The sequence below is a fragment of the Chelonoidis abingdonii genome, chromosome 11 (genome assembly GCF_003597395.2).
Source record: "Chelonoidis abingdonii isolate Lonesome George chromosome 11, CheloAbing_2.0, whole genome shotgun sequence".
Classification (NCBI taxonomy): domain Eukaryota; kingdom Metazoa; phylum Chordata; order Testudines; family Testudinidae; genus Chelonoidis; species Chelonoidis abingdonii.
In genome coordinates, this window is record NC_133779.1 from 26,347,007 (window position 1) to 26,369,906 (window position 22,900).

The 22,900-nt window shown below is 46.9% G+C and overlaps 1 protein-coding gene and 3 long non-coding RNA genes across 5 annotated transcripts in view; 2 read left to right on the forward strand and 2 right to left on the reverse strand.

Annotated features, from left to right (window-relative positions):
- LOC116823303 (uncharacterized) overlaps positions 1-22,900 on the reverse strand; it is a 703,657-nt gene that overhangs the window by 589,485 nt on the left and 91,272 nt on the right. The gene's annotated exons all lie outside the window — the stretch shown is intronic.
- Positions 1-22,900, reverse strand: part of LOC142047443 (uncharacterized) — a 203,076-nt gene that overhangs the window by 128,848 nt on the left and 51,328 nt on the right. The window lies entirely within an intron of this gene.
- LOC116831599 (uncharacterized) lies at positions 6,551-10,376 on the forward strand. Of its 2 annotated transcripts, none has more exons than XR_004375242.2 (6): positions 6,551-6,630; positions 7,068-7,137; positions 7,250-7,363; positions 8,432-8,510; positions 8,772-8,885; positions 10,037-10,376. It is a non-coding gene; the product is annotated as an uncharacterized LOC116831599 (long non-coding RNA). The 2 variants fall into 2 exon arrangements; XR_012656703.1 differs by having other exon boundaries at positions 8,772-8,867; positions 10,018-10,376.
- Positions 10,619-13,223, forward strand: LOC142047437 (uncharacterized). Its single transcript, XR_012656700.1, has 4 exons — positions 10,619-10,903; positions 11,365-11,405; positions 11,724-11,865; positions 13,154-13,223. It is a non-coding gene; the product is annotated as an uncharacterized LOC142047437 (long non-coding RNA).

Consider the following 22,900-nt stretch of genomic DNA (forward strand, 5'->3'; position numbering starts at 1 on the left):
TCCATCCATCCACCCATCCTCCATCCATCCACCCACTCATCCTTCCACCCACACATCCATCCATCCATCCATCCTTCCACTCACACATCCATCCAACCTTACTTTCATCCTCCATCCATCCATCTACCTATCCATCCATCCACCCCTCCATCCATCCACCCAGTCATCCTTCCATCCACAAATCCATCCTTCCACTCACACATCCATCCAACCTTCCTTTCATCCTACATCCACCCACCTACCCATCCACCCACTCACCCGTCCATCCAGCCAGCCAGCCAGCCAGCCTTCCACACATCCATCCATCCTTCCACCCACACATCCATCCATCCATCCACCTATCCCTCCCCTCTATCCATCCGTCCACCCATCCATCCTCAGCCACCTATCCATCCATCCTTCCATCCACCCCTCCTTCCACCCACCCAACCATCCTTCCTACCACCTGATGCCACCAGGGGATGGAGTCAGGACATGCCTGGTAAGTAACAGCTGCAGCCTTCCCCTACAACTGGGTCTCTTGCCCCTGCTGGGCCCAGGGCACTTACCAGGTACTGGGGAGTTGAGGTAGCCCAGATGGAGGAGAGACTCTGAGACACCTGCTCATGTGCCTCAGTTTCCCCTGCCTCCCCATAGCCTGGAGCAGGAGAGCTGCCCCCTGAGAGACAGGGCTGGGATTCACAACAGCCTGTGCCTGGGAAGCACTAGGTTGTTCACCGAAGCCTGTGGGGTAGGATCAGTCCCACAGGAGAAGAGGTAGGATGCAGTGACCTCACTGAGCTGTGGGAGGCACAGTAGAGAACACATGGCAGTTAAATAGTTTAATCACCCAGGGGCCTCTACTGGGTTTTCCTCCAGACGCACACGCACCCCCCACTACTAATAGCCCACGGCACCACAGCCAGCCATGGCCATGGCCAGGGATCTCAGAAGGGCAGGAGCCCCTGGCTGTGCAGGGTGAGGTGGCCGCCCAGGCCAGAGGCCAGCTGGTCATAGCTGTGCTCCGAAAGCACCAGGGGCAGCGTGCGGTAGATGAACTCCCCGTCGAAGAAGTATATGTAGAGGACGGCCGTGGCCACAAGGGAGCCAGTGAGGAGCTGCAGCCAGATGCAAAGGGAGGCCAGTGTCCTGTGGGGAAAGAGTGATCAGAGTGACTGCGGAACTCCCCATCACTGGATCTCAATGGGGCTCCAAACAGGAATTGGATATTGATGTGATGTTCCTGGGTTTTAAGGTCACAAGCGGCCATTCGGATCTCACCATGTATCCCTGGCTGGAGATCCCACCGCTACCCGCAGCTAGTTCTGTACCCAGCCCCATGACGTGTGGTCAAGCTGCAGCGTTGCTTTCAGACCGACACACCCAATGGGATGGAAACCTTGGATCAGAACCCCAGCGGGTGTCAATCTCTGGAGTCAGCAGCGTGACACCGCAGAGCCGGAGCTGGGGATCCAGTTCCAGAGCCGTGGAAGGTATCAAAACCCTCCTGACGCAGGGCAGGACCTGACCTCAAACCAATGGGAGTGAGGCAGCATGGGCCCCGATGGGTGGGTTATTCCAGCACCGCCCACTAGGGGGTGTCTTGCACCTCTGTTGGAGACGGGATACCGAGCTAGATGGGCTGATTCCTTTTAGCCATATCCCTGTGGACTTGCTAATTAATGGCTGCCAATGGGGAAAAAGCCCTGGCATAATTCCAGCAGGGAGTAAATACATTAAATAATTAATCAACAGTTAGGGAAATGATTGCACCAGTAATAAACCAAGAAATAAAAACAGCCATGGCTGGGACCTGCCCTGAATTGACTAAAGAAAGAAAGAAAGAAAGAGTGATGCAGTCCGGCCACTGTATCGTGCATTAACTGATGGCAAGAACCCAGGTGTCCTGACCCCCCGAGATGCGAACACTGCGCTCACCACAGCCAGTAGGTGATGCCGCGTCTCTTCGCCACCAGTCGAGTCTCCTGCAGAATAGCCCCCAGTGGGAAGATTTATTAGCATTTGTATTGCAGTAGGGCCTTGACCTCCGTGGAGATCCGGGCCCCCCATTGCATGCTGGGCACTGCAGAGAAATTGACCAAGATCGACGCCCCATTGCGCCAGGTGCTGCCCAGACCCCCACTGAGATCAGGGCCCCCCATCATGCCGGGCACTGCCCAGACCCAGAATGAGAGACAGTCCCTGCCCCTAAAAGCTCACAGTCTAAACAGACAAGACCAACAATGGAAGGTTTTTCTCTCTCCATTTACACAGTTGAGACCCAAGTTCCCAGCCTGGCCCAGGATGATCCATGATGTCGCTGGGCACAGCTCGGAATTGGCAGCCAGACCCAGATTCATGAACCACTAGGCTCCCAATTCCTCCCTGGGCTGAACCTGGCCTCTCTTCCCCTGGGAATGTGGTGCTTCATTGTGGGGCAGAATCTCTGCCAGCATCACAGCCCGGCTCTCACTGCCAAGCCCGGCTCACCGGCGTTTTGGGGGCCCCGTTCCTTACCAGCTTGGCTTCCACTATCTCGCACAGCAACGACCCGGAGAGATCCTCGCCCTGTTCTAGCTTCTGGCTGTGAAAAGCAAGAGGGAGACGTTGGAGGTCCGTGGCATCCGGTTCCCACTTGGATCTGGTCTTCAGAAGAGGTGAATGGATCGGGCTCAGTTGGAAATGTATTCCTCAAAGATCATGGGCAAAGACGAACACGGACAGGTCGGTGACGTGGTCCCCAATCCACCTGACGGCTACACTGCTGGGCTCCCGGTTAGACACTTACTCCAATGGCGGGATGGGTTGTCCTGTCTCTATCTAAACCCACCACTGGGAGAGGCTAAGCTTGGCTTAACTATGTCTCTTGAGACAAGACCAGATCTTTTTATTGGACCACCCCTGAGCGACCCAGCTGGGGCATCCCCACTTTGAGCTGGAGCCTATCCCGAAGACTGGAGTCACTACCAGAAAAAACTCTCTTTATATTTCATGCTTGGGCCAAAGATGATTCCTTCACCATAACAAATCTACGGGTAGCTTTCATTTTTGGGTATCTCAGCTCCCCTGCTCAACCAGCCGAAGGTCTCTAGGATTAAGTCCTTCTTCTAGAAAACGCATCGGACAATGAGTCATTCCTAATAAGCTAAAAACCTCTCTCAACGGGTCACTAGTTCATTCATTGCCGTAGACATTTGCGATAGCCAGGATCCCTCATCAAGCACACGGGGGCCCTTACTGAACATCTGTCCCGGGTCAATGGGGTCAGGTGAAAACAGGATACATATTCCATCATTTGGCCACATTTCAGCCAAGTCCAGTGTTCTGAAAGTGTCAGAGCCCAAAGCTAGAATTAAGAATGCAAAACACTTGGGTTCATGCAAAAAGGATCAAGGGGCATTTGAGATATTGACTCCAATGGAATAACATCCCATTGACCCAGGCTTGGATCTGCCCCATTGACTCCAATGGAGCCACATCCCATTGACCCCACTTGGGGGTCTGGCCCCATTGACTCTGAGAGAGCTACGGCCAATGGGGACCCTACCTGGGGGTCTGGCCCCCACCCTTTGACTTACAGCGCATTCTGCTGCTCCGAATCCTCCAGCTCTTCTTTCAGTTGGTTTATTTTGCTCTGAAGGACCTTAAAATACAAGGTCAGGAAGTAAGAACACAGAGTGTGACTGTGTCTCCTGCCCCACACTACGGCAGCCCCCTGGATGGTCCCAACTGGAGTAATCATCATAGGCCCCCTGCAATCAGAGGTCCCACCCCCCATGTGCACGGCCCCGGGTACCGTGCATCGAACTGGGCTGCTCCAGAGCATTACGGTCTGTACAGCAATAAAATCCAATACCTCCTGGATCTCCTGTTGCTCCCGAATCGTCTCTGTCAGCTCAGAGGAGCGGAGCTTTTCCTGAAAAAGAAGCCCAGGCAAATGTTTGGGGGTAGCCTGGTGACCAACTCAAAACAAGCTGGCATCAGGGGAGTGGCAAAGTAATGATATGCCATGGAGAACAATACTGCATGGAGGAACAATAACCCATGGAGAACAATACCCCATGGAGAACAATACACTGCGGAGAACAACGACCCATGGAGGAACGATACCCCATGGAGAACAATACCCCATGGAGGGATTGATAGCGAGATAGAAAATAAAACACCTGCCCCTCCCAAACATCCTCTCCCCTTGTGATTTCCAGTACATCCTGTCAACTCTGCTACTCTCTTTTAGTTCATAAGCTCCTCAGAGCAGGGGCTGCCATTACGTTGTCTCTGCGTCAGGACCAAGACAACTGTCAATGGTGGAAATTAATACTAAAGGAGTTGTGAGAGTCATTGCTTTGACTGTGTAACTAGATGGATCTAAAAGCATTGCCCTGTCTATTTCATCTCCCATTCTATGCAGTTGCTGTTGTAGCCACGTTGCGTCCCAAGTATTAGATGCCAAGTGGTGAGATAATCAATTAAAGATATTGTCTCACTCCCTTCTCTCTCTATTTCACTACCCTAGACCACATGAGCAAGAAGTAAGGGCCAGTATTCTTGTCTTCAGGTGGGCTGCCTACTACAGTTGTAATGAAGTCACGAAGCTATACTTTTGGTAGTGATATTTTACTCGCCGTATCTGTTGGTTGAATTTTATTGGTACAGAGTATTGTTGCTCACTTTTGGTTGAAATACGCATGATTTGGGGGCAACCCACATGCATCATGGACTTGTTTGATAGCATCAGGGCATACACAACTGCCTTCATATATGTAAAATATGTAGATGCATCAGAGACATTCTGGAAGCTTGAAGCACAAAGGAGAAAAGTGTTTAGATGCAGAAGAAATTGATTTTCACCTTTTTATCAATACCTGGCAGAGGACATAAAATCATCCCTGATAAAGTTGGCAGATGAGATAAAAATTGGGAATGGTAAAAATGGAAGGAGATCAGAGAGTCTAGATCACTTGGTACTGGCCGGCAAACAAAGGTGCATTTAAATATGGCTGAAATTTAAATGTGGCATCTAGGCACAAAAGAATGTAGGCCATTACATACATGCATGGGGATGCCTGTCCTGGAAGCAGTGACTCTGGAAAAGATTTGGGGTCATGATGAATAATCAGCTGAACACGAAACTCATGCTGTGGCCAAAAAAGCTGAAAAGCATAAAAAGGAATCTCAAGGAGGAGTACAGTGGTTTTTTACCTCTAAATTTGGCACTTGTGTGACTACTGTTGGAATATTGTGTCCAGTTCTAGTGCCCACAACTCCAAAAGGGTGTGATAAATTGGAGAGGATATTGAGAGAAGAGCCACAGTGATACAAGGATTAGAAAACTGCCTTACAGTGGTAGACAAGGAACTCAATATTTAGTTTAACAAACAGAAAGTAAAAGGTGTGTGATGGGGTTTACCTACTCCACATTGGTTCACAGGGGTTAATCCTACTTTGTGGGCCGAGGAGGCCATGGCCCCTCATCTCTGCTGGGCATGCTTCAGCTGGAACCAGGATATAAAAGAAGCTGCTCGCTGAGTCTGGGATGGCTGCCAGGGAGCAGAGGTGCATTGCAGGCTCCTGCAGAGAGACTGCCAGTGCTCCAGGATTCAGAGGCCACCGACTGTGCTGCACCAACGACCCCAGCACCACCAATGCCAGAGATGGAGGAGAGACCACAGAATCCCTGAGTGGGAAGTAGCCTAGAGGACTAAGCACTGATCCAGTTGAGGACCGGGTTTGACTTGGCATGTTTTGGAAGGATCCCCCTGATTGGTGGCAGATACCCTGCTTGGCAAGACAGGACCGGGCTGGGACTGCTGGAAATAGGTAGGAGCCAGTGGAGAAGGCTGGCACTAGGCAACACTTCCCTGCCACAAAGGTGGTTCTAATGACCTGGCCACTAGGCCGCATTGCTCTGCTGCAAGGTGCGTTATTGACTTGGCCACTAGGCCGCACTGCCATACCTAGAAGGAGGCCTCCTGACTCAGGCTGTTGCTGTGAACCTTCACGAAGGCTGCTGCGCTGATCCCGACCATTAGGCTTGCTGCCCTAGGAGCCAGGATGCTGCGTGGCGAGGGAGACTAGGCAGCTGGGCTCCGAGATCTACTTCATTTCTCCACAACCTGGTCCACCCTGACGGGTGGGACCTGTCCTGTGACAGGGGACTTCATGACAGTCTATAATATCTTACATGAGGGACTCTGTTTTATAAGGGCTCTTCAGTCTAGCAGAGAAAGGTGTAACTTGATCAGGCTAGAAACTGAAGCGAGACACATTCAGACTGGAATAAGGTTGTGTCTTTTTAATGGTGAGATAATTAACCATTAGACACTTTACAAGGCCGAGGCAGATTCTCCCTCACTTGACAGTTTTTAAATCGAGATTGGGATGTTTTCTAAAAGCTCTGCTCTGGGAATTATTCTGGGCAAGGTCTGCTCCTGTGTTAACCGGAGGTCAGATAATGATGGCAATAATCCGTTCCGGCCTTGGAATCCACGAATCCCCTGAATCTGCTTCAGTCACTACATTTGCTCCTGGTGTGCCACCATCTGTTTTACCCTCTGTGCAGAGTCTGAGCCAGCTCTGGAGGTCTGGTGATATAAGATCCCTCTCCCTAAAGGGAAGTTTCAAGCCATCTGCAGTGCTCTGCACAACCAGGTGAGGGGTGTTTTGCTTGTTTGCTTGGATCTGAGCTATATCAATATCGTGATATGCAAGCTGACCCTCATGCCTTCCTGATTTCTGCAGGCTCAAGAGTAAGCAGGTAGTGGTCTCATTTTCTTTTTGGCTAATATCCAGCTCAGTTTGTAAAGCAATTTCACCATAAGCCGATTATCACGGGGAGTCAGAGTTGTACAGTAAAAACTGTGGCTGTGTCTTGATTAGATTAGAGTTGCTGCTCAAAACATTTTAGCTTCTCTCATCTAATGTATTGGTCATTGTGTTTGATTCTTGCTGTGCATTCAGTACCATCCACCCGGGGTTCACACCTCTAGCTGGTCAAGTAGGAAGTGGAAGCTTAGAAATTAATTAAACATTTTCTTTTCAATTGCTTCTGATTAGTTTTTCTTTGACCATTTCCCTTATTCCCACAGATCTGTTCTTAGGCTAAGCCGCTCAGCCTGGAACATCACACAGAGCTGGTCTATTGTACAGTTCTGCTAGGTAAGGAGAACAAACTCTGAGTTACACAGTGGTTTCCTTGTAACTTCCTTTGTAAGATACGGTAAGAATAAGAGTTCTGTCGTCAGTGAGGACGTGATTTCTTGCCTTGCAGCCCGTTCTTCTCCCAATGATCTGATAGCTTTTCTGCACTCGCAGCTGGAGATTGAGAATGAGTCTGTTCGTGTGGCATCTCTGAATCTGCTCAGAGCTATTGTTGGTGCTGACCGTAACTAACACAGGAGCAACTGTGCCAGCTGCCCTCTTGGCCAACATGCTGAGGGTTGAGTTGGGGATGTCCAGAGCAGGGCCGGCTTTAGGAAGTGTGGGGCCTGATTTGTGGGGCTTGTACTCATCGGGTGGTGCCCTGGGACTTCAGCTGCACTTCGACAATGGGTCCTTCACTCACTCCTAGTCTTCGGTGGAACTTCAGCAATGGGTCCTTCACGTGCTGCCGAAGACCTGGAGCAGGTGAAGGACCCGCCGCCAAAATGCCGCCCAACACCCAAAGCGAGTGAAGGACCTGCCGCTGAAGTGCCGCTGAAGACCCAGAGAGCTGCTGGGTGACTAAAAATTTAAAAGATCACTGGGAGTGGGGTCCTGTTATGTGCGGGGCCCTCTCAGGCGCGGGGCTCAATTCGGGAGAATCAGGAGAATCGGCCTAAAGCCTGCCCTGATCCAGAGCTAAAAGCATGAGCTACTATAGATTGAGCTAAAGAACCAAGGCTTTGTAAGCACGGCAGGGCTGTAACAGACTCGTCGCTTCTGCAAATGGGGCACAGAATCTCTATAACACACAGTCACCAGTGGTCTGGATATCCATTAAGGGACCAAATGCTGCCCTAAGTTACCCCCCTATGGCCACACAGAAATCAACAGGTACAACTAAGGCTGAATGTAGCCCAAGATATTTTTCACTTAGATACAGAAGTTGACTTGGGCTAAGCACTAACATAATAAAAAATAAATATACCCCTGACTCTAATCGTCAGTATTAGACACTATAGACTAGATTCTGAGCCTGTATATTGTGTGAACACAGATTGACCTCAGTCTCTCTCTAATTCTTTTATATTATTCCATCATGGCATATGATGGCACTATTTATAGAAATGGAATTTTTAGATTTATGCAGTGTAACTGAGACCAGAGTCTGGTCCTATTTTCCCCCACTGATCTGTGTATGAGGAAGCTTGGTACTATTCTTAAATGGGGTCTTTTGAAATCCAGGATTAATTCCATGTGGAAGTGAGTGTGTGGAACAAAGAAGTACTGTACACCTCTCCTTATCTTTCAGTGCCCGAGACAAGATGAAAAATTTCTGATTGTGAAGGCAGTGAAATCCCATCTCTGGTGATCAGAATGCTACGGTAAGAGTGTGTGTGGAGCAGTGAAATATTTCATTTTTTTTTCAATGATATGGGATGAATGGACATCTGGGTGGAGCTTTCATTCAGATCCAGAGGAGAGACTGCAGACTAGAGAAGGCATGTCATTCTCCTGCCTGTGTTAAATGGATCCATGTTTATAAGCCAAGGAGATCAAATCAAAAGCATAAGGACTTTCTATCCTATCTCCTATTTCAGGCAGAAGGGATAACAATAACTCATGTGTGTCATCTCTCCCTTGCAGGTGAGAACGCAGTTCTTCATTTCATCCGGAGGCTGCTCAGCTCGAAAGTGTGGAGAATTGTGCAGCTGGGAGATGGTAGCACATGTTTTCAGGGAGTTCATGTGTCCACCAGCAAACTGGTAAGGAGAGTTCTTAGCACTTAGGACTGGTCCTACCATTCTTGCATGCTGACTGTCCCCTTGCCTTCAGTGGGAGTTTTGATTCAAGGACAACTGGACTGAATGATTAGAGCCAGAATCTGATCAGTATATTGGTGTAAAGTCAAGGTACTCCACTGACTTTAGTGGCGTTACTCTGGATTCATACTATGTAACAGAGATCAGACTCACACTGGTATTTACATCTAACAGAGTCATCAGGTTACTCAACCTCTGAGTCATTGAAAATTCTGAAAACACCATTTTCAGTGAAATATTCTAGTACAAGGAGCACATCTCTTTGTTTGAAATAGACTCTCCAGAGAACATAATGATGCCCAATTCTGTGGCTGTTGAAGCAAACGTAAACTATCGCAAAACACCGAGGTTATGCAGGTTGCATCACAGACTGTCAGGGGACTGGAAAGTTTGCTGCATATTTCCCTCACTACATGCTCTCATCTACATGTACTAGTTAAAAATATCTTCATCTGTATTTCTATCCATGGACAAGCAGAGGGCTCCAGACACTTTGTGCCCCATGTGGATCCATGATCTGTATTAACATAAACAGTTCAACTTTAGAGTCAAGTGGTTGAAGATCTTAGGCTGCTTGGCTTTGCCTCTCCTTTTTAAAACATGAAATCAAGTAGAGTCAATCAATTATTTAGTCCGGTGTAAGAAAGAGGAGAATTAGGCCGTTGATAGAATCACACTCACTACACACGAAATGACCAAGCTGGTTGGGGCATCAGAACAAACAGAGTGGATCCCCTGCTTCTGCATATTGATTTCCACTGGGCGGAGTCTGAATGTTTTCCTCAGAGATAAAAAGATGAAAGTTTTTCAAATTAAAGAAATTTAACCCTGTTGGGGAAACTCTTTTGTGTTCAGTGAATCATTCCCTTCACTTTAGGGTTTTCCTAAGCCTGGGATCTGACCCACCAGTTAGGAGTTTCTATTATTCCCTTCCCTTCAGATGGCTGTGCACTTCCAGTGCAATATAAAAGCAGCATAGGTCAATGTTCAAGATGGCTTTGTAAGAGAAGGACACTGATCTCTAGCCAGTGTCTTGCTACTAGCTAATAAGTTCTATAGAGCTATCTCACAGCAGGGTACAACACTTCACCCAGGCTATTCAGGAAGAAAACACTATCCAACCCTGTGCATTGACATCCTGCAATGTCTGGACACCTCAGTCAGGGAATGACCAAGTAAGTGACCTGTTGCTACTGCTTCTTGAAATAGGGATGTTCTTCCTTACATTCTTGTACTTCCCACAAGGAACTTTTTGCAGACTCAGCATAATGGAGGAACAGTATGTCAAATTCATGTCAGGATGGTGTGACCCCTTCATCATGGAGTAAGTGGTTCACATTAGAGAAAAGATAGAAAGCAATTTAACTGGAAGAAATCATGTTGCAGAGACTTCTTCTTCATTCTTTCCACTGTCTGAGTGCAACTCCCCTTAGATCCTCCTAGATACTCTGATTTTAGATTTGGATCCTGGATTTGAACAGATCTTAGGGCTGGGAGTGTGCCTTATCTAGGTCTGTAAAGTTCTGGGTGAGTTGATGGTGCTATCTAAATAGCTCCATAATGCTGTAAGCGGAAGGAGGATTCATCTCTGGGTGAGAGCCAAATTGCTACCAAAGAAGGCAGTGTATTTAAAAGAAGAGGAGGGGGCACCAGACAGAGTGGAGATGATGGGGAGAGAGAGAGATGAGTGATAGGTAAGGGAAGGGTCAGTGATGAATAAAAGGAGAAGCTACATGAGAGGGAGGGATTCAGACAGCAGGATACTGGAGGTGGGGGAATGGAAAAAGCTGTGTACTGAACAGTCTCGCTCTTCTCTGCAGGTGTTATGGCCAAGGCTTCTAGAATATGTGGTGCCAGCCAGTACACTGGTACTTTGAAGCCTCTCTGCAGATGCTTAGGGAACTGGAGAGAAAAGCAGCAGGAAGGAGAAGAAGCTGCTTGCCTCGACTACGGTGGACCAGGTTTATAACAGAAACTCTTTCATTTATTCTCTCCAGGCACACTATGAAATGAACAGGTTCAGTCTGCTCCAGTTCTCTCATCTGCAATGAGAAGGCTAAAAGAATGAGGGATGGTCTTGTGATTAAACATGGCCATGGGAGGGAGCTAGGAAATGTGGGTTCTGTTCCCAGCTTGCCCCAAAATTCTGTGTGACCTTGGGGAAACCACTTGATCTTTCTCTCTCAGCTTCCCCACTTGGACATGAAGGAGTAATTAATGCCAACCTGATAGAGGTGCTGTGAGGCGGAATTCATTCATGTCTTAAAGCATTTTGAGAAGCTCAGACTGAAAGCACTATGAAATGCAAATTTGATCAGCTGCATTCAACATTGGTGGGCACGTTGGGAATGGCTAGGTGAATAACATCAGCAGGACTCTCTGAAAGCCTGGCAAATTAATGATATTCTCTTTCTTTCCCTAGTGAAACTCCCTACACCCCAGGGGCTGCTGGCACGACTCCTGGTGAGTGGACCATGAGAATAGGTTTTCTGCAGAATATGAAGTGGGACAGTTAACATATAAAAATGGGTTTTCTAGCCAGATGTTGTAGAACAGGCTGAGGAATGTGTATGATTGGATCTCTCTGTCTCTGCCCTTCCTGAGACACACTGTTCTGATCCTCGCACTAGCTAGAATGCTTTCTTCTTCAGGAAGGCACTGCGGTAGAATCAACAACTCTATGTATGGTCTCCAATGAGAGAGTCTGAACTATTCTCTCCTTCAGAACAAACTGGGATTGTGCTGACAAAACTTAGCCTGTTCTTTCTCTCTCATTGGCAGGTAGTAGCCTCATCCCCTTATGCAGGAGAAGGACACGGATGTGCTGCCTTGCAGTTACTACAGGCCCTGCACCAAAATATCCATACAACAGTGGGTGAGATGTGGGTAGTAAAGATCCCATCTCTGCTGCAGTACATTGAATGTAAAGTGCTAGTTAGGAGGAATGCGGTCCCTGGAGAATAGCAGGGAAGCCAGAAAATGCAGCTTCATATCGACACGTCTTATGCTATTCCTGTTGCAGTATGTGGGAACAGTGGGGAATTGAACTTGGGCTTCTAGGACCTCATTTTTCCTTCATCTGGATAACTGTGAACCACTGGGGTAAATCCAGAGTTGAACGACTGAGGCCAATTCATTCCAGGCAGAATCAGGCCAGGAAGGTTTCAGCTGAGTGGAAATTTTACAGCATTGCTAGGTTAATGTTTGGGAAGGTGAATTACGCATGAAACTTGAGGTTAGTGAAATATTTGGGGGTTACATATATAGTCTGATTTTGCAAACTGAATGTTTCTGAAAATTAAACCCTATGTTTACTTTCAAGGGTGATTCAATGAAAAAACCCAGAGTTTTTCTTTCTGTAAGGAAACATGAGCCATAAAATCTAGGTTGGCCAAGTAGGTGCCCTATGTAGAATCTAGGTATTGTGGGCCTAATAATGTCTTTCACCAATTTTACAGTGATACGAATCTATTGACCTCCTCAGTCAGTGTAGGCTGTGTCTACACTATGGGGTTATGCCAGCAGAGCTCCAATGATGTGGCTGTGCCATTGTAGTCTCTGTGGAGTATAACAGACTCTACGTGGAGCACAAACCCAATATATTTCTGATGAATGCCAAACCCCACAATGTTCAAGTGGGTTTGATATTCAAAAAAAGATTTAAATAATGAGCTGTCTCTTCCCTAGTGGTTGTTGCTGTACAGAGTCCCCAGTACTACCTTGTGGTGTCATTAAAGAAGGGTAGGTTAGAACTGGACATTCAGAAACAGGGCCAGATTCTCAGCTGATGTAAATCGGTATAATTCCATTGACTTCAGTGAAGTTACACTGATTTACATCAAGTTAGGATCAAGTCCAGAATCTCTTATTATGCAGGAAAAGTTTGTATTCCCATTAAACCCAGTCTTCTGATGTGCTGAACAGTTTTGTAAGGTGCTAAGCACCCTCAGCTCCCATTAAAGTCAACAGAAATTGGGAGTGCTCAGCATCTCACTCCTGGTGGGTTGACTGACCCTGAATAAAATTGCCAGCAGGGTACATAACATGATACTTTCTGTTGGTCCAACAAGGTCCCATTTAGCCTTGACAGCCCAGGTATATTACAGCTTGGGAGAGCAGGGGTTTTCAAAGGACTGATTGCAAAGGAGATTCCCGGGATGACTCTTCTTGCTAACCTAGCTGACATTATTGTTTTGCCTCCTGCTTTAAAGGAAACACAGAGAATTCCCTGGACCATGCATAGTGGGAGCACATGCTGCTTCAAGTCCAAGATGGCTTTCACTGTATTGTCACCAGCCCTTTCCTCCCCCTCCAAATGTATCCAGCGAGGGGAAATTTAATGACATCAGAATTCATTATAAGCAGAGCTGTCAAACCATTTCATTTGTCAACTTTTGTTCAATGAAAATGGCCTTTTTTATTTTCATGGGACATTTCAAATTTTTTTTTTTTTTTTTTAACACAACAAAACAAACCACAAGCCAAATGGAAAATGTTTAGTTTTTTAAAAGGAAGTTGATTTGGGGGGCGGGGGCGTTCATTTGTGTGTTGAAAAAATCAAGAAAACAAAAAATCCACTTGTTTTGTGAAATGAGATTACCATTGTTCAACCAGCTCTAGTTATAAAATACTCCTGTTTACCACTGGGAACAACACAAACTTAACCAGAAAACCACATGCTTGGTGCTCAATGCACCACTGGGGACATCTAAAGGTTTTTTTTCTTTTTGCCACTCAAAAGAAAATGCTATGAGAACCAAAAAGGAAAAGAGACAGACAAGTTTGGTGACTGTATCTCATGGAGAAGCCTTTCTGGTCAGAAAGAGCTTTACCCTCATGTAAATCCAGACAAGGAACATTTTTATGGGAGTGTGAAAATGAAAGGAGGACTAGTGACAAATAAGCCCCAGAAGTTGGAGTTCCATTTGGGTTGGATTACACTCTAGAATTTCCCATTCCAGATCCAGCCTTATTTGAAATTCTTTGGGTAAAAAATCAAATAGATTAGGTTTTCTTATGAGTTTCTATATTTCCTGTGCTGTTCAAATTTGGGCCTGAAACAGCAAAGTGCTGAGAGTTACTAACCTCTGTGACTTCAAGGGAGTTGAGGGTGTGACCCCCGGTCCTTTGGGGGCCCACTGACTTAGGCCACAGATTCCAGTTCTGATTTGATATAATCAAAGTGTCATAACTTACTGGATCCTGTGCCACATGTCATCAATCATTGCACTGACTGGATGGATAATATAAGATGTTATGGTTGTATACTGAAATGATGCTTTAAGTGTGATTGGTCTGGTCTCAGAAAGTTGATACAGTCTTTCGAGAAGGAAAAATTTATCTGCCTGAATGGCTGTATGTAGACAGATAATTATTCACAGTGATGGTAATCAAAGAGGAAAATTCTAATCAAGTGATTGCAAGTCTCCAGAGGAGATTTGATACAAGAAAAACAAACAAACAAAGGGGGTACCCTGTTTACAAGTTAAGCATATGTTTTGCACATATCTGGAGGTCCAGAGGTATCCGCACCAGGTATCCTTCACCTATTGGACGAACTGCCAGCTGGCTGTCTTTGAATGGAAATCACCTTTTGTCTGGTTTACATGCTGGAGAGAGGATTTGGGGAGCTATCCTTTGTGAGGTACAGTGACTCTGAGGGTGTGGGCAACTGTCACAGTTGGTTGCTATTCTAATTTAAGGCTCTTAGAAAGTTCCGTGTTATAGTTTATTTTTAATGTAATCATGTTTACATGTATATGCGCTTTACTCCGTTGCTGGCTTTCAACTTGAATTTTTGTGAATTTGAAAGCTGGATACTGTCTTATGTTCATTCATTATCACTATATACATGCATCTAGGTATCGTGAAAGGGGCAACTAGCGTGTACACACTAACTGACTTTGTAGACCCTGTGGAGCACATAAAGTCCTTCTGCGGTAGGATGTATATTTAGTCCTGTCTTCGACGAATTGTGAAACAGGTTACTTCGGCCGTAAACGTGGTTGGATGATGTTCCACAGTAAAACCTGGGAAACATGAATTCTGTCAGTCCGCCCAGTGCATGTAATATGCACGGCGTATGCAGCCTTGACGCAGAGGCTCAAAGCGTTGGAGCTGTAGTGGCCGGCAAAATTTGACTGATATCTGGTAGGAGCGTAGTGCACACCGCAAGAACTGATGTCGAGGGGCCCTCCTGGATGGGGTTATGTACGACTCAACCAGAGCTTGTGCTAGACGGAAGTAGCGCCCATGAGAAACCACAACTGCGAAAAGGCATGATTCTAAGGGCTATAGAGTGGTGCCTTTTCCGTTGTGGTTTCCTCCTGTAGGCTGGCAGTCTAACCAATGTCATGTCGCAAGTGTGCTATCTCTGGGCAGGTGAACAAGTTTGGTATTTAAGGACAGGTAATTCCTTCGTTGCCATGTATATAAATGCGTGCTTCTCGAGTTGTATGGCTATTGGAGGACTGACGCCTTCCACTTGAACCGGGGGGACCCTCCGGAGGTGGGCATTAAAGGGGTCGCCATTCCTGAACTTCACGAGAAGGTGCCTGCGTCCTTCATAGTTCCAGAAACCCTTGTTCAAAAGTTTACTGGGCACCCATCTCCATCCATTACTTATAATCACTCCTCAAGTGGTCAGATTTCTTGGGGCTCCGTCTCATTCTGCCAAATTTCCACTTTTGTCCATTCGGGGTTTGGGGACTGGAGAGGATCATTATGCGAAAGGGTTAATGAAGGAACAGGCAGGCAGAGGGAAGTCTGGTGGTCCATTGTTTTATAGTTTTCTCGAGTGGGATTCCTTTCATATGTCCTTCCAGCATCCTAGATGTACGGTCCTGGCGTTGTGCTATACTGGTGGCAACGGAAGGGGTGGGGGTTTATCATTTATCACTGCCCATCCATATATCCAGAAGTTAGTTTATTTGCATAACACCTCTTACCTCCTGCAAAATTCCGGATGCATGGGTCGGCAGGTTGCTCCCTGGTAGACACCACACCTTTTCCTGCACCTCTCACCTTAGTAGGCGCTGGCGGGCATTCTCAAAGTACTTTATAGGTGTGGGCTGATGTTATACCCCTCCGACCAGTTGACCGTTCCTGCAAGTTCCCTTCTTACCGCCTGTGTCAGTTGTTGCTGAAAAGTGAAGCGCAGGCTAAATCTGTCCTCCACCTGTCCACATGTAGCTTTCTTTCCTTGTTCTCACAAAACTTGATCTCATGTGACTCAGTATTTCATGGTGCAGATAATAATCACGTTAAGATTGTCAGCTTCCTTAAGCTCTCTAAAGTTAAAGCTGGTAGACTTGAGTTATATCTCTTAGTGTGAGTTAGGATTCCTACAGATGTACATAGTCTTTCCCTAAGCGCTGTCGTTGCTCCGTGTCGGCATATTTACTGAGGAAACACCAGCAAATTTTCTCACTATCCCCAGCCCGACTCTCTGCACATTGTCAGAGGAGTTGTTCTGCTCGCTGAAACTGCTAGCACAACACAAAAGTTAAATATGTCAATACCCACCGTCTATCATCTTTAAATCTGAGCAGGCCCATGTAATCGGGCTGTTCACCGGCAATTTTAATTTAACCATGTATTTTCTTGTATTCTTCAGATGTATTCATCTTTCCTAACATCACTATTAATGACAGCATATTGGGCCTGTAAAGAAAGCCGATTGCCCGGTACCTACTAGTAATTGAAGCTGAAATTTCCCCATTGACTCTTGACCTTAAAGGACTGCCTGGAAGAAATGAAACAGCTGTTGTCAGCAGCTGGTGATTTCTGTGCCTAAGTTGCACACTTGCTTTAGTTCCCCTGATATAATACTAATTTTTTCCAAAAGTGCAAGCATTGGTTTGTTCTAAAAGGCCAATTGTATTTAGGCCGCTTAAATATGGGAGTGTAAAAAAATTTAGATAATTAGTATGAGGTTTAGAAGGAAGCTTTTGCTTAAAGAACTTGCAGCATTCCTTTTATATGGAAGTCAGCCCTAAACGCAACATCCGTTTAATTAATTAATCCGTCATTAAAATTAAAAAAAACAACAACAACAATCAGTTGTGGGCAAAATATTGGCCGAGCGAGCTAAGACCATGCGGCTTCCATCTGAGAAGTGGCCACCGGACATGCTGGCATGCGCGTCCCCCATCCTGCAAAATATACCCTGGACGACAACATCCGGCCTGGATATCCCAGATTCCGAGCAGCTGCAGCTTTCGCAGGGTGACAACTGCATCCAGGTATATCGGCACTCTCATTGCAGCTTCCCCACCAATGGCTCATGCGGACTGCAGGACCTCGTTTAAGCCCACCATCAAACCGGCCATACTGGCAGCCATACCTGTGCCTCTAATTGTTGCTAGTCGACGAAACTAGACGCCAATGAAAAAGCAGGCCAGAGTGATGGGAGTAGGCCAGACTTTCTCTTCTGCCGATCCTTCCCGGATTTTCTACATGTATTGTCAGCAAGTATGGCCGGGGTCGGCATGCTCACTGTACATCTTCCGAATGCAATAGGCGTGCTTGTCCGGTCCTGAGTGAGTTCTCCGCTTCTAACAGAGGCCTATGAGTACCTGGTTAGATGCTTAGTCTTGCTGCGTATACCTCTCACACACACGAGAGAATGTTTGCCTCAGCCAGAAGGGACCTTAATGTTTAGCGTCTTCTCATGCATTATGGGGACTGAAGTTCTGAGACACCCATTTGCGGGCTACTTTTTTCAAGAGATATGCTTCAACCAACCCCGGCCACCCGGTGCAGGTGCGATGGGGTTAACTGCAATTCAGAGGGCAAACCAGCTGCTATGGAGACCCTCCTATGACAGATCGCCAAAGCTCGGACAAAGGCAATGGGCTACACTGAATCTTCGTCCATGTTAGTGTGTCATCCTGGGCAAACGGCTCGAGGGGATCCCCTACGGAACAGAACAAGGTACAAAAGGGGGGGTATTTTTACAAAGCGGGTGATTATTTAAAACCCAATCTTATATCTCAAGGATCCCAGTCTCACTTGTATTTGGAGACAAACCGGCATCTGAAGACAGATTCCATGTAAGTCCCTATGTCAAGGTCACGATCCACCCATACATAGCTGCGGTATCCGATTAGCGTCTCACTCGCAAAAGCAGAGAAAGTAGGACGACCAAATGACAAATGTAGAAATTGTCCTTGCCTTAACTGCGGTCAACTGTTACCCAATATTGTTACACATACAGAGTGATTCTCCGAGTACACCTCTACCACAGCGTCTAAGGCATACCATACTTTCCCTGAGAGTGTGGCAGGCCGGAAGCCGTTAAGGGTGTAGCTACCCGCACTAGCGGCCCTTCCCGCCATTCGGACTTGTGAAATCCAAGTTAACGGAGGGAACATGGATCCTATATATATCTTTGTGCACAGCCTTTGATAATTTTCCCCCTTCTCAAAGTATTGATTAAATTGTACCACTCCATCCTCTTGCACTAGGTTTTTTGCTACATAACCAAAGGCTATCTAGAAGCGTGGACAACCCGAGATTCTACACTCAGAGTGGTGTTCCTTTCGTTTATTCTAGCAATTGAGGCAATACGGACTCTAACAAAATGGGCTCCCCAGTATCCCATATTCACTTCAGTAGCACAGACTCCAATACTGCATTACTGAACAAGTACTGGTGCCCACGGCACCGAGGAGGATCCATTAGAAAATTTTATACCAGCAACGGAATACCATGTAAATGGGACACTGTCACTATTGATGAAGGTTGGGGAACGATTGAAAAAACACAAGGAGACTGACAGGACACCTAGAGCTGATGTGGGAAACTGATGATCCAGGAAAAGCTTAAAATCATATTTTGTAAATTGCGGAATCACAAAAATGCTTCTTACCTGGAAAGCGGAAAGCATGCAAGCAATACAAATCTAAAGTGAACTCATCACCAGCCCCTGCACACTAGACAATCTCAGAGAGTTCTAAACTCTCCCTCCCATTGCTGACACAACTTCTTCCCTCGCCCCTTCCTGATTCGCATCCTCTCTTGTAAATAGTAAGAATAGTTGTATGGGAAATCGACAATATTTTGCCAACTCCCCGTACTCTTGATTCTGATGTGGGAAACTACCTATTGTGTAAAAAAACAAGATGCATTGTATCAGGAATATGCTTTTGCCTTACTAAGTGTTGCAGTGCTCGCCCAACCAAGATCATTCGTACTTCTTCTGGCCACTGAGCAAAATGGGTTTTGGTGAATATTTCATGGGAAGTCAATGGGGTACCATGCGTGGAACCACAGGAAATAAGCTATCGGCTCTTCAACCAGCTAAAACAAATACGTCCACTAAGATCTTTTTTCCCTGACATATTCTCTGAAGAGCTTGTTTAGTTCTACTTGAAATATTTGCAGAGTTAACAAACCAAGGATATTAAGTCGGCGCCACCTCAGAAACCACCTGGCGCTCAGGGGGAAGCCACAAGATCAGCCCTGCCAGTAATACTCCCTTTCGTCCCATTTTTGTCCAACCTCCTTATTGGAGGTTCGAAGGACATGACCCAGAGCTCACTTATGTGATTCCCATCCAACCTTCCGGGGAAAAAGATCCGCTAGACAACATAATTCAGTCCACCCAGGCGGAAAGTATCATCGCATCCAGGATGACATCTGTTCGTTCCAGGTGGTCTCTTCTCTTATCATCCCGATCATCACCGGCACTCGACACGTAAGGGGATAGCTGTGAGCTGCGCAAGAACACACCCCCTTACTAATTTGCCCATTTCCAACCGCCGAAATTGACCTCAGGGATGCCCCCCACCAAAGGGAAAATTCCTCCTGCAGGACTGTTTGTTGTCCACAAAATATGGAACTTTGGCAAGCTGAGGAGCTGTTTGCTTTTGCTACAAGTGCTGTTCGAACAAAGGTTTGGCTATACGTAATAAGCGTTCGAAAACTTACTCCCTAGAGAAAAAGAAGTCTGGTATGACAATTTTGTCATCAGAGTGCGCAACGGGCCAACACAATAGAGTCTGGTATGTCTCTTCTCCTTCATTAGGGACGCATTATAGGCCGAATGAGCCAATGAAAGAATACTCTCATCAACATGTTGGCAGTCTCACTCGGGAGAACAACTTAGCTATCCCACGTGAAGGCACTATAGCATAAATGCATATTAGATAAAGTTAACAACCACTCAGGTATGCTGAATATTGTGAGAGCAGATTATAAGAGTACGTAGTATAGCTGGTTTAAATTTGCATATATTCATCATAAATGTATGGCATGCGCCGTCCCTAGTATATAGCGGCATCTTCCTTTTATCATTGAATCTATCTCTCTTATGTCATCCCCTCCTCCCTGCTGCCCTCGTGTTCCAGTGAATATGTCGTCAACGATGAGTGATGTGCCGCCCATAAAAAGAATAAATTATGGTCAGAGTGCCATGCCTACCGATCCTAAATCGCAAAACTACACTGGTTGACGATCGAGGATTTTCAAAGAGTGACTTGCTCTAATTTTCCTATTACGCAGGGAGAGACTGCAATAGTTTCTATTCGGGGCAGGGCTCTCCAACCTCTGCGGCGTGTCCGTAAGCAAGCAATGCTTCTGCCTTAAGAGCGCTATGGAGTTTACTCTAGCACTAATCCCGCTGAAAAAGCAAACTGAAAACAACAAGAAGTCCATAGTGATATGAAAGATAAATCACGGTGGTGGTCGGTGCTGAAGAGTTTCCTTTAATTGATAGGGTACAACAGCTGACGAGATAAATTCAAGGAACGTTGGCGTAATCACAGCCGCATAGATGGGCCAAGCGAGCATGGAGGTTCTCGGGGCCCATTTCCTCGACAAATAACGGAATGCAAGAACCTCCCTCCAAGGTATTCTCTGGACCGCCGTGGATTCAAGCTTCCAGGACTCGGCCTTGGTCGTGACTATTGCGCCTGTGATCCTCGTTTACCGGTCATGCAGGTTCCGGCCTCCCCCGGAGCTCCCAACACACGATCCAGGGATTCTCCATTTGAGGGTCAAGGGGCTATTTGGAATAAAACTACCCTAGGGCATGCAGAGGAGACCTACATAAATTATGACAAAACCTAGGGTCCACTCTCCAGTATAACACATTCCTGCGGCAATGCACTATATGAAGCGGATGTGTAGGTTCTCTTTCTGAATTCTGATATGAGCACAATGGGTACCTTTATCAAATCATGACATGGTGGTTTGGTACGCAAAGCAGCGTGAGGACCATTCCCAGGACCCGCGAACCGACAACACTGTCCTTCTTTACCACTCCAGTCCCCGTTCCCGGCAGAGGCAAGGAATCTTCGCCAAGGTAACTGGGTGAGGAAGAACTAGGAGCAACGCAAACCCCAGAGTTGATGAAATTACCGAGGCAATTCGGGAACCAAGAGGCCAAAACCAAAAAAGCTCCTCAAGCCTTCCTTCAGGGGCAAAAGCCTTCATATTGAGGTGCAACGCGGCAGACGAGCGGTGTTTAAAACAAATTAAAAGGTGTTAACCAGTTTTCTGTTAAAGGCTTACATTTCCTTCACTCCGTGCCTATCTGAGGTCTCCGTGACAATCCCGTGCTTTTCCAACATCTTTCCTTTTTCCCTTCCCTGCGCTTAGAACGGTTCCCAGGCTAACATCAGATCGTTTGGGATAGCTTACACAACGCGTGGAATTTTTGTTTAGGAAGTAAACGAACCACCTCCAATTTATTTCAACCCCCCCATAACATCGCTAATCGCACCCACGTTCTCCCTTTCCCCTTTTCAGGGTGGATACCCCGTGCTTCCCCACGAGCAAACTCCTCCAGTAGTGCCAAAGGCAGCCAATGTTAAGAGGCTATAGCCGAGAGTAGCCGGATGGGAAGCTAAGCAATACGGTAGGTTGCTTGAGCCTTGCTGGGCAACGGGTTTTTTGCTCCCATCTACCATTTTCATAATCCCCCGAAGGCAAATAGGGGAGGTCTCGAGAACGCGCATCCTGTCACCGCATGACTTATGGATAAGGAACTCAACAGAGATACATGGATACAGTTAAGGTTCATATGGTATCCCTGGAGGAGACCAATTATATCCCATCTCACTGGACCTGGAGACTTAATGGCTGCCCTCGACTATGATGAATCAGAATTGCCTACTCCATTTGATAAACCACTTGTTTCCACCTCACAGGAGGTTCCTTGGTTCGTTGGCCAACTGCGACATTTTCAGTTTAGCTAGGTTCTCTTTACCTTGCTCTCAGCACTGCTCTTGCGGCCGAGCCCCAACGTAATTCACTAAACATGTATGGCTGGCTAGTCGCTGGCATTGGCCGCCCCTACCTCTTGCTTGCGGAGACAGGTACGGCGTGGATGGCTTACATGTGTTCCATATCTATGAACGCCTGGCTCATCCGTGGGACCTCCGAGCATGAATGGACCTTTGTCTGAGTCCTCAGTTCACGGTCGCATTGTCAAGGACCCTTTTCCGTCACCTCTCGGAGTCTTATATGATTTGCAGATCGCGGAAATATCAATTTTCGACTTGCTGATTCTATCTCCCACTTGCACGAGTGATTACAGAGGTAGAATTTCTCCAGCGCACCCCACCTGAGACATTCCACTAGTCTTGCAAAGCCCTGGTCCTTTCAGCGCACATGCCACGATTGGCCAGGACACGTATTGGCAAACGCTCACCATTTCATCCGGAGGACTGCGAAGCGCCTGACGCCGATGACTTTGATTCTGCGGCACCTGCCACATCGCTTCTTTCCCTGAGGAGGAAGGGTTGACCCAGCCTCAGGATTCCCACACCTCCGGGGAGCCGCAGACCATCCACCAGGCGGAATCCTCATCAGACCCACTGGTTCCAGGTCTCTCCTCTTCATCCTCCCCTGACGAGGCTGTAGCTGGAACCCCTTCTATTGGCCCTCCACCGATTGACCTCAGGGCCCACCAGGACCTCCTCAGGCGTGTTGCACAAAATATGAACTTGCAA